This window comes from Anarhichas minor, unplaced genomic scaffold (assembly GCF_050575085.1).
Source record: "Anarhichas minor isolate MPS153535 unplaced genomic scaffold, ASM5057508v1 ptg000005l, whole genome shotgun sequence".
NCBI lineage: Eukaryota > Metazoa > Chordata > Actinopteri > Perciformes > Anarhichadidae > Anarhichas > Anarhichas minor.
In genome coordinates, this window is record NW_027466451.1 from 3,013,889 (window position 1) to 3,026,011 (window position 12,123).

A 12,123-nucleotide genomic window follows, 5' to 3' on the forward strand; every position below is an offset into this window, starting at 1 on the left:
AATTATCCAAATTATTCTCATTACCTCCTGCTGCTATTGTGCTTCATTGATGTACCGTTGGAGACATTTTTTTGTATATATTTTGGTACAGTTAATGTTCCAACATTAATGCACATTAATATGGGGAAATAATTGGGTTGTCTGTGAGGTCTGTGTTGCCAACACGAAACGTTTAAGACTTAGTCAGAATACCAATAGTTTGGATTATCAATAGTTGCCATAGTTCATAGTTTTGTGTTGCATTTGTATATTACTTGCCAATATGTATAAATGATTAACGTAACTGTTTGTTAGACCAGTAGCCCATAGACAAACACTTATTGTAACAAGTAATAGGCCTATAACAGATATTTGTGTTTGCATTAAATAATAGTAACGGAAATAACCTACTTGCGTGGCACCTGTTTTCATTCACCGATATACATTATTATAACAAAAAGGTCCGGTATGAATGTGTCAGGCAGATGTGAGATATTACGAGGGGCTCCTGAAGGCACCGTGCCTATCACATGGCAGGTGATAGTTGAGGAAGCTCGCGCTTCACCACAGCGCACAGAGAGCTCCACACGGTACGGTCCGCCACCGTCCAGAGCGCCTTGCATGTGTGAGTGTGTTTTATGTGTGTGTGAGGGGCACGTGTGTGTGCGTGTGTGAGTGAGTGTGTGTTAACTCCAAGTGTCTGCAGCAAACTAAATTAAAGGATTTAGTTGGATAAAGCCTCAGCGGAGTCGCATCGTAAGTAATATAACTGCACGCAGCTGATTACTGTGGTAACCTGTCATGTATTGCCTCCAGTGAGACTTCACCTGTCTGTCATAGATAAGTTCACTATGAACTTCATAGACAAGTCCATATAGCTGGATGTAAGGGACTCCGAGGGAGTATTGTGCGGCTGGCTCGGTTTTAACATTCTGCTTTCTTTTTTTAAACACATTAAAAGTGATTTTATATTTCATGTTCCCTGGGGACAAACTATGATAGCCTCATAAACCTTAAATATGTATATCTGGACTGTGACATTAGCATACCTTTCATCCTCTGTAGCTGCTCATATGAAATACAACAGAGGCTACTAATGCTAATACTGTGCTACTATATTCATGGGTGCAGTGATGTGGTAGCACCATATCTCAAGGATCTCAACTTGCTGATGTTATCAATGTAACAGTCATACTGTAGAATACACAGGGCAGGTGTGTGGTCATTATTATGCACTTTTATTTCATAGGCTGGACTTTTTCCACATGACAGAAAATGTGTCTTGTGTACAAGCGACATGCTAGAAAACATGGTGCTTTAGTTGTGGCACTGGTTCTTCTCAGTCATGTACTGTCAGCTTGCAGCTATTAAATGATGTTTAGTTGCACTGACACATGCTGTGTAATTGCAGATCATCAATTTGTGACAGCATGAGTAAAGGGGGGAGGGAGAGAAAGAGGGGACGCTGATATGCTAATGGCAGAATATCAAGGCTGATGTGTGGCTCCCCTCTGCTGAAGCATCTGCTGCATCTAATCCTGGAGATAGTGTTCATGAACAGACAGAGACGTGCACATGCACAGACATCACAGACAGGCGACTTGAGAGAGCTGAAGGAGCCTCTTGCCTCTGAATACAGCAGGCTGGGGCCTCTTTTCTATTGCAAATCTCATTTAAAAGGGAGTGAGTTGAAAGGCGTCATTGCACTGACGACAGTGAATTGATAACGCTGCTTTGGTTGGCTCTTGGGTGGCATTAGCACTTCTAAGTGGCGATGAATAAATGCCCGACATTTATAACAAATGTATTGCCATAGTAGTTATCAAACAATGTTATTAGCTTACTTTGGAGTAGGTTTTAGAGCTATGTCTCTGTACATATGCATGCCTTGTGTAAACACATGGGATCAGCAGATGATGGCATTCATCCCTGGATCAAATCCGCTTTCCTATGCAGCCATATAGGTTCAGCTGCTAATCACACCTCTACTGTAGTTCACTGCTCTGTCATCACAACTACGGCTACTAATCACACCTCTACTGTAGTTCACTGCTCTGTCATCACAACTACGGCTACTAATCACACCTCTACTGTAGTTCACTGGCGGTCATATATGCTCTCTGATAACGAGGAGAGAATCAGACACAGAGAAAAGAAATGGAAGGAGAGATATAGGTGGAAGAATGTCTTTAAAAGAGAGGTGAGAGGAAGACAAAGGCATCTACGAGGAATAATCTCCAACTTTCTGCGGGAATGGAAGGAAAGATGGCAGAGAAATAAAATGAAAGGACTGTAGTTCATTAGAGGTTATCTTTGGTTTGCTGTCAAGGGAGAGAAATGGAGGGGAAAGGAAATGAGAACGGGTGGTAGAGAAAAGCAGATCTTAGATGTTACACAGGTTATAGTCATATTTCTATTTGAGAGAGATAGATAATAAAACAGTGCTTGTTGGCCACCGTTGGATTTCTGTAGAGATAAGAATAGAGAAATAGTAAGGCAGTGGCTCAGGTTTTTAAACTTCTTTTGTTTTTGTTTTCAGACATTTCTTTGATTATTTAACAGTCCACACCACGGCAACCCAAGTTATAGGTGACTTATGTGAATATAATGAATCACCATTCTTTACTCGGGCATCTCTTTTTGCCTGCTTGTCATGAACTTCAACCTATTTTCAGAATGGACTGTAGAGGACCTCCATTAACACATCCACACTGATTGACTGATCTGTGACACAACAACTAAAACCAAGTTAAAGACAAACCAAAAGGGATGATGATCTTAGTCCAGAATTGAATGTGAGAGAAAAGAAAGGGTTAGTAGGGGTGTGGACAGGAAGCGCTACAATGGGGAAAAAAGGGGAATTAGAAGACGAGTGGAGGCTAAAAGCTTGTATTATTTGATTTTGTTTCCATCTGCTCTTATTCTCTGAGAAAAACAGTGAGTGATTGTGAGAGCGTTAGATAATGTAGTTCTTTAGGTTCAGAGCCAACATATTAACACGCATCCCAGTTGGTAAATAATATCCACTTTTCTGCATTAATGGAAAATTAAGTATGTGCTTTCAAAGGTTGGGACCAATACTGGAATACCGATGTTCATGTTTTGAAGCTGGCAACAAGCAATGCAGTATACACAGTAACTTTTTCCATGACATGCCATTGTTTAAGAAGTTGGTATTCTCCGCTTTGCATACACACACATTTCCCTTCCTTTAAAAAGTGGGGCATGTGCATCGCTGTTGTCAAATCTATCCCTATTTGACTTGTCAGAAAGAATGTCTAACAGAGCAGCCATGAGAGAGGACAAAAATATTAGGGCAATGAGGGAGAGAGGGCAGCAGAGAAAGCATGGAGAGACAGTTTGAGAAAAGAGGGATGGGAATGAGGTCAGAGGCAGCTGGATTTCCACTACATGAAATTAGGATACATTGAATGTCGATCAAAAGCTGCAAAGAAAAGAAAGATTTGAAAAGTTTTTATTCTCTTGTAATGGTTGTTGCACCAGAGATTACTATACTGTAAATGGTAATGTAAATTATCTTAATATATAGTTAGAAAGGTGTTTGTATATGTCTGTCTGTCTGTGGACAGATCTTCATTTGTGTGGTTGAGATCAAAATGAAGTGTGAGGGACTGGATGTAGTGGGGTAGGGCAGTGTTTTTCAACCTTTTCTGAGCCACGGCACATTTTTTACATTAAAAATATCCCGCGGCACACCAACAACCAAAAACGTTACAAAATGACACCTTTTAGCATAATACAGCATATATGTCAGGGGTGTCAAACTCAATCCCAGAGGGCCAAAATAACAAATTGGGACTACGTTGAGGGCCAAATAGAGTCACCATTTAATAAACAGGATAGAAGGGATATTGGACAAAGTGCAAAAAGAATGTTGAGGTAGGCTACATTATTTTATGCATACGTACCAGAGCCAGATGTTTGGCATCTTTTCTTGGCTGCCAGTTCATTAATATCTGGGGTTAGGTTCTGTGGAAACCCTCACGATGGAGTGAAGGTGCATCAGTGAGACTCCTGTGTGGGTTTGTGTTCATCTTCATCACAGAGAACAGCTGCTCACACAGGTATGTGCTTCCAAACATGCAGAGCATTTGAGCAGCATGTAGGCGGAGTTAAGGCATCGTTTCGGGGTGAAGCTTGGAAACTGTGCAGCGCCCTCAGAGTCACACTTTGCCTTGAGTGTCATTACACTGGAGGTCTATCAGCTCCACAGGTGCTCTTTACACCTCAACTGCAAACGGATTGCTGAGCACTTCAAATTTACATTTCTGAGCTGCAAAGTCGGTAAATCGCAGAGTGAACTCCGTGCCAAGTGCACCCAGTTTATGATCAACATGCGCAGTCGGGAACACAGCGGTGGACACTTTTACTGCCTCACACATGTCTGTGATCACACGTCCCTGAAGCTGGAGGTTTAGCGCAGTGAGATGCTTCATTATGTTGCACAAAAAGCCAGCTCACATCGGCACTTTTCGTCCCGGAGCTCTGTGGTGTGGCGGGCCGGTTATGATAAACATGATATTTTCTGGCGGGCCGTTGTACCGAGGGCCGGATATATTCTGACAATTTAATGACAAGTCTCTCAATGTGTTGATCCTTATAGGCTTTTCATCTGGGTTATTTTGTCCAGGGCCCAGTTCAGAGTCTGCATTTTTACTTTTCAAATATTTCTCCATCGCTGTTCGTCTTGTCATCGCAACCTCTCCCGCGCGTCATTTCATTCTACTCTCCTACATTAACACGTCATTACTGCGCTACCTACTGCCACCCACTGGCATGGAAGAGCATGTATTACTTAGCCAGCCACTATATTACAGCTCAGACGCTCAACAATGGCAAAGTATTTGCAACAACTAAATAATATATTTTTGGACTCATTAAGTGAAATTGGACATTTTCCCACAGCACACCTGGCGATCTCTCACGGCACACCGGTGTGCCGCGGCACAGCGGTTGAAAATCACTGGGGTAGGGAATGGGGAAGGGTCCATTTCCCGGTTCTGCCGAGTGAAGCCGATGCGGAAGTGTCTTAAAACCCGCATTCTCTCTACTGACCATCAGGGGGGCAGAAGAAGTCAGATTGTATAGAAGTCTATGAGAAAATGACTCTACTTCTCTCTTGATTTATTACCTCAGTAAACATTGTAAACATGAGTTTATGGTCTCAATCTCTAGTTTCAAGTCTTCTTCAATACAGCATGATGTTCATTTAGTACATTATGGTCCATTTAGAGTCAAACAGACCATAAAGCAGGGGATGCTTTAGGGCGGGGCTTACTGTGATTGATACAACCAGAGCCTTTTACGGCGTCTCTACATCACTCCTCCACATTCCAAATATGGTAACTTCTGTTCAATGGATGTCTGAGATGAGGTCAGTAACACAAGCTGCAGATATTTGAACGTTTGCTTCTACGATATAAAATACGTCAGTAAATACTCCTCTGGTGATTTGAGAATCTTTTACATGTCGGTTGCTAACAAGTGTCAAAAAGAGACGACTAAACGTCATCACGCCGACTATCCGCCTTCACAGCCTCGTGGTGTGTACTCCCGCTCATGTCACTGTGGTGTAGTTCCTTTATAGCCTAACGTTACTGTGTGTGTGTGGTAACGGTAACGTCTGTGCACCTGCTTCTTGATGACATTTACCTGAAACCCGTTAAAAGCCACACACACACACAGCTATCCTATGTGACTGTAACATAATCCTGTAATGTGAGCTGCCTGTGTTCTCTCCTAGCTAGTTTAGCAGGCTGTGACTCTGTAACTGGAGTCTCCTGTAGCCAAGGTGCTGGCCTCTTTGTCCTGCTCTACATGCTTGGCGAGTCTTCTAGAGACAGAAGTGTTTACCACCCTGCAAGCTTGTGTTTAGTATTTTTTCGGTTGGTTAGAAGTAATTCTTTTTAGACTGAATCTGGATGGAGGTTAATGAGGATGCCATCACTGACGAGGCTCCTGGCCAAAGTTTTGGAGCTCCACCTGACTCAGCTGGCAGAGCACAAACAGTTCATGGTCTCAGTTGGTTTGCTCCACTCTGGTTCCAGCAGGAGATGGCACTGGCATTTCCTATTGTTTTTACTTTTGCATGCAGTTCATGGTCAAATCTCTTCTGTTCTTCAGACGCCCACTTAGATCTTGTACCTTCATGTGAAATGGAGAATAGGGAATTCATCAGGTTGTGGGGAGATTGGCCTGATGATGACGAAGGTGGCCTTCATTCAGAAAAACTGTATTGGCTTAAAGCAGCATTTCACCAATTGTACACATAAATGTTAGATTTCTTGTCATGAGGAGTACCTCTCAGCCAGTGAAGATGGTTGTATAATGTCTTATGTGGGTCTGGAGGAGCTTTGTCAAGTAAAAACAATAAAATAACCCAGATAAAGCCATCGGGGTGAACTAGAGAATAAAACATGATGAGCAGACTTCACATTGACAAGACAGGGACGGTCAAACAAAATGATGCTATATTGTCCTTTGGGAAATGTGTATGACCAAGTAATTTGTTTAGCTTTACCCATGCTGGGGACAGAGAAGTCTGGATTTCTTAGCCTCTTTAACCTTCTTTTTCCCTGTCTGGTGTGAGGCCCCTATCACTGGATGAAGACTGTGGGTTAAGACTGCCATGGGCCACGTAGTTTAACGCCGCTTAACAGGACTGTGATTGGTTTAAAGAGATACAAACAAGAGTTTTTGTTCCCTGTAGCAAAATGATAATGTGTGGACCCAGACGTTTCTTTAGCGCTGTGGAGATAGGTCTAGCTATGTAAGACTATGAGGACCCCAACTTAACATTTCTGTGGAAAGATGCAGGTTAAAAGCCTGGCTGGAATATTCCATAGCTGACTCACCCCTCCATATAGTTCAGGAGCTTCAAAGGTTCAAAGGTTTCTTCAGCTTTGTAAAGGTCAGAAATGACTGAATCTTTACTCTTTGCTTAGGCAAAGGGATGTTCATTCTTAAACATATGCTATGTTGATAAGGATGACAGTATCTTACAAAAAGCCTCAAGTAAAGTATTAAAGCTGCAAGCAGCCATGAACGAGCCCTCGCCCCTTTGCACGCCGGGGTACTGGCTGGACGCCGGTTGGACACACAGTTGGGTGTGTGGTGCTGGAAACACTAATTACATGTCATGTTGCTGTATATCATGTGTGGACCACACCATGTCAATTTCATGTAAATCGGATGATCTTTATCACATGAGGCTGACTTTCTGTTGTCAGTTGGTGGCGCTATGTTCAAAACTCAATATAAGCATCCAGTTCACTTCTTTATCGCTTATATTCTGGCAGTGTTCACAGCTTTTGATGTTTCTACTACATTTCGTGAGTTTTGGAGTATACCAAGGATGTCAAAAATGGGTTTAAAGGCTAGAGGTGAATAGGGGGCGCTATAGAGCCGAGGGGCCCCACTCAAGTCCAATTACTACTTCAAATCAAAATAATTGAGTGCATCCTAAAGTACTCAAACAAGTCCTGCATGAAAATCCACAGAAATATCTTTGATAAAGCATTGACAGGCTGTAGTCTCGCTGTAATGTTATTCTCTTTCTTTGGAAAATGCTACTTGCATACTCAAGAGCTTTAGCAATAAAGCCAATTTGGTGTGACAGTACTTGGTTAAGTAGCTAATTATTCCAGGAATTTAATTGTCTCATTAAACAAATCTGCATCTGCTTTGGAAAGACAAAACTTGTGTTGCTCGGAATGAATTTATTCTTGAACAGTTGGAAAGGGGAAAGAAAGAAACAGGGTGCAACAGGAGGGAATAAAAAGGCAATTTTAGTTTTTATTGTTATGTTGTGATGCTCTTAGAAAGAAGGGTTCCAAACAGGTTCTTCTTGAAGGGCTGATGTTCTACACAGAACATTTTCTTCTGAGGATCCCTTCTTTGTGAGAACCCTTATGAAAGGGGTCCCTAATAGGCGGTCTGCTGTCCGGACCCAGACGCAGTTATATCGGGACCCGGACCCCGGATCTATAACTGATACATCTCATGTGATGCCACTCAGACAATCAAATATGTGTATTCTGATAAACACCGTGACTCGAGTTAGAGACACACACACACACACACGGGAGAGACGGAGAGAGAGAGCCAACAGTCGAAGAAGTAGGCGAGTCAGAGAAGTTATTTCACATGACGTTCTCCAAAAAGAGAAAAGTGGTCAAAGAGACCAGAGAGACCAGAGTCTTTCACCAAGAATGGACACTGTTATATGTTCATTCTTCCCACGGACAGTTCATAACCAGGATGTCTCATGTGTGTTCAGTTCATAACCAGTACATCTCATGTGTTCAGTTCATAACCAGGATGTCTCATGTGTGTTCAGTTCATAACCAGGATGTCTCATGTGTGTTCAGTTCATAACCAGGATGTCTCATGTGTGTTCAGTTCATAACCAGTACGTCTCATGTGTGTTCAGTTCATAACCAGGATGTCTCATGTGTGTTCAGTTCATAACCAGGATGTCTCATGTGTGTTCAGTTCATAACCAGGATGTCTCATGTGTGTTCAGTTCATAACCAGTACGTCTCATGTGTTCAGTTCATAACCAGTACGTCTCATGTGTGTTCAGTTTATAACCAGGATGTCTCATGTGTTCAGTTCATAACCAGTACGTCTCATGTGTTCAGTTCATAACCAGTACGTCTCATGTGTTTAGTTCATAACCAGTACGTCTCATGTGTGTTCAGTTTATAACCAGGATGTCTCATGTGTTCAGTTCATAACCAGTACGTCTCATGTGTGTTCAGTTTATAACCAGGATGTCTCATGTGTTCAGTTCATAACCAGTACGTCTCATGTGTTTAGTTCATAACCAGGATGTCTCATGTGTTCAGTTCATAACCAGTACGTCTCATGTGTGTTCAGTTTATAACGTCTCATGTGTTCAGTTCATAACCAGTACGTCTCATGTGTTCAGTTCAAAACCAGTACGTCTCATGTGTTCAGTTCATAACCAGTACGTCTCATGTGTTCAGTTCATAACCAGTACGTCTCATGTGTTCAGTTCATAACCAGTACGTCTCATGTGTTCAGTTCAAAACCAGTACGTCTCATGTGTTCAGTTCATAACCAGTACGTCTCATGTGTTCAGTTTATAACCAGTACGTCTCATGTGTTCAGTTCATAACCAGGATGTCTCATGTGTGTTCAGTTCATAACCAGGATGTCTCATGTGTGTTCAGTTCATAACCAGGATGTCTCATGTGTGTTCAGTTCATAACCAGGATGTCTCATGTGTGTTCAGTTCATAACCAGTACGTCTCATGTGTGTTCAGTTCATAACCAGTACGTCTCATGTGTTCAGTTCATAACCAGTACGTCTCATGTGTGTTCAGTTTATAACCAGGATGTCTCATGTGTTCAGTTCATAACCAGTACGTCTCATGTGTTCAGTTCATAACCAGTACGTCTCATGTGTTTAGTTCATAACCAGTACGTCTCATGTGTGTTCAGTTTATAACCAGGATGTCTCATGTGTTCAGTTCATAACCAGTACGTCTCATGTGTGTTCAGTTTATAACCAGGATGTCTCATGTGTTCAGTTCATAACCAGTACGTCTCATGTGTTTAGTTCATAACCAGGATGTCTCATGTGTTCAGTTCATAACCAGTACGTCTCATGTGTGTTCAGTTTATAACGTCTCATGTGTTCAGTTCATAACCAGTACGTCTCATGTGTTCAGTTCAAAACCAGTACGTCTCATGTGTTCAGTTCATAACCAGTACGTCTCATGTGTTCAGTTCATAACCAGTACGTCTCATGTGTTCAGTTCATAACCAGTACGTCTCATGTGTTCAGTTCAAAACCAGTACGTCTCATGTGTTCAGTTCATAACCAGTACGTCTCATGTGTTCAGTTTATAACCAGTACGTCTCATGTGTTCAGTTCATAACCAGGATGTCTCATGTGTGTTCAGTTCATAACCAGGATGTCTCATGTGTGTTCAGTTCATAACCAGGATGTCTCATGTGTGTTCAGTTCATAACCAGGATGTCTCATGTGTTCAGAGGCTGTGAGGATAAAAGAGGTAGTGTGAAAATGTGAAGAGTCACTAAGAAACAAAGTACAAATCTTTTGAACAAACTCACATCTGAAATTAAGTCACAGATAATAAACAATCTAACAGCCCAATATGATCAAAATCATAACACATTAATTCACTGACCAACAAAGATGTTAACATATATATATATATATATATATATATATATATATATATATATATATCATGCACACAAATTTCTCTTTTTAGAAGATGAGAATAACATGGATATCGTGGCTTTCTTGGTTGACATCACTTCACACCTGAATGAACTGAATTTAAAGCTGCAGTACAATTCAGAACAAGTACTTTATTTTAAGAGCCACATTTTTCAAATGATTTAATTTATTCCTAAATGCGTCCCTTATTTTACTTGAAACAAGAGAAGAACATTTATTTATTATCAGATCATGTATTATTTCAAATTCATCCAGTTCAATTTAAGAACTGATGATGAATATTGTTGAGATATTATTAAAGTTCTTTATTTGATTTGATAATCAGTTGTTGACTATAAAAACGTTGATACAACTGTTGGCTACTTCAATATATGAGGGACTGAATCATAGAACCAGTTAGATGTTACTGTGATGTTCTGGACCTTTGCATGAGGAATGTCTCTCTAACTGGACCTCTTGGATTTTAATTGAATACCCCTGGTTTAGTCTATTAGCATTATTTCTCTCTATTTTTCTAATAGTTTAGTCCAAGGGTATTTAATTCAAATTCGATGAGGTCCAGTTCGAGAACATTTCGGCTTTGGGAAACACTGATGGACATTTTCTTACCATTTTCTGACATTTTATAAACCATACAAATATCTATTAATCATGAAAATCAACAATGGAAATAATCATTAGTTGCAGCCTTGCTGTACATATTGAGAGAAAGGGTTTTCGTCAGCCATTATTAAAAACAAGCCATCAAAACTTGCCAGCCAGCGTTAACTAACGTGTTCAGAGAATGATTCTGCCTCCACCTATGCTCCGCCCACAAAGACGGGTCACCATGTTCAGTAACAGAAAAGGGGTTTGTGCAGTGTGCACCAGTAGAAGTCAAATGAAGCTGCCGTAGCTGATATGTGATGCTGCTATTCAGTACTGTTGCACATACTTGAACACCCAGGCTGCATTGAACATGTGACGCATGGGCAGCGTTCCGGGAGCTTCACTATGATCAGTGAACGACGGCTAAACCAGGCGAGAGAGCAGCGTTATGTTGTGCTTCCTTCCTGCTAATGAACAAATCTCTGCATCAAAATAAGACCTAAAGTAAGGTCCTTCTTCATCGCCCCGCTGGTGGCTGGCTGTTGGTTGAGGAAACGCCAGAATGCTGGTGAACCTGAAGCTTGATTTGATATGCAGCAGAGATTTTCATGAGCCGAGCACATTTTAAACATCAATAGTCCATCATTGTGATCTTATTAATATTTGATTCATTGTGCAGCGTGTCTGTGAACAGCTTAGGTTTGAATGTGATCACATAGATCAGCTGGAGGATTTAGCAAACCAAAATGTTGTCTAACTCAAGATTTATTGTTCACACTGACACCAGTTGCTTCACTACCAAGATGGCAAAGCAGTGAAAAGAGAGAGAGCTAAAGGAGAGAACACGGAACAGCTCGTTTTAAACGCCAGTGGTCCTGTGCATTGATGTTAATTGATGAAGAATCTGGTGTTTCTTGTTGGCTTGGCCACCCACACACACACACACAGTTGTATTTACCCTGTGTGACAGGAGAGCCTGGGGGGCTTAGGTCTGGCCTCTAGCTGGTGACACTAATCCAAACAGGCTAAGCCAAATGAGGAGGAACAGTAATGTGTGTGTGTGTGTGTGTGTGTGTGTGTGTGTGTGTGTGTGTGTGTGTGTGTGTGTGTGTGTGTGTGTGTGTGTGTGTGTGTGTGTGTGTGTGTGTGTGTGTGTGTGTGTGTGTGTGTGTGTGTGTGTGTGTGTGTGTGTGTGTGTGAGAGAGAGAGAATGTTTTACCCTTCTTCTCAACAGTACAGGTTCACCAGCATTCTGGCGTTTCCTGTTCTCACAGGCCGTCCCAACAATTGACCCTTGT

At 41.6% G+C, this 12,123-nt stretch overlaps 1 protein-coding gene across 3 annotated transcripts in view; it reads left to right on the forward strand.

Moving 5' to 3' along the window:
• The first annotated feature begins 623 nt into the window (after positions 1–623).
• The window catches only part of ppfibp2b (PPFIA binding protein 2b), an 88,646-nt gene continuing 77,146 nt past the window's right edge, over positions 624–12,123 (forward strand). The window contains exon 1 of one of the 3 annotated variants that reach the window (XM_076076117.1): positions 624–735. The gene's annotated coding sequence lies outside the window, so the exon portion shown is untranslated. The remainder of the gene's footprint in view (positions 736–12,123) is intronic. The other 2 variants (XM_076076143.1, XM_076076125.1) reach the window with 2 other exon arrangements.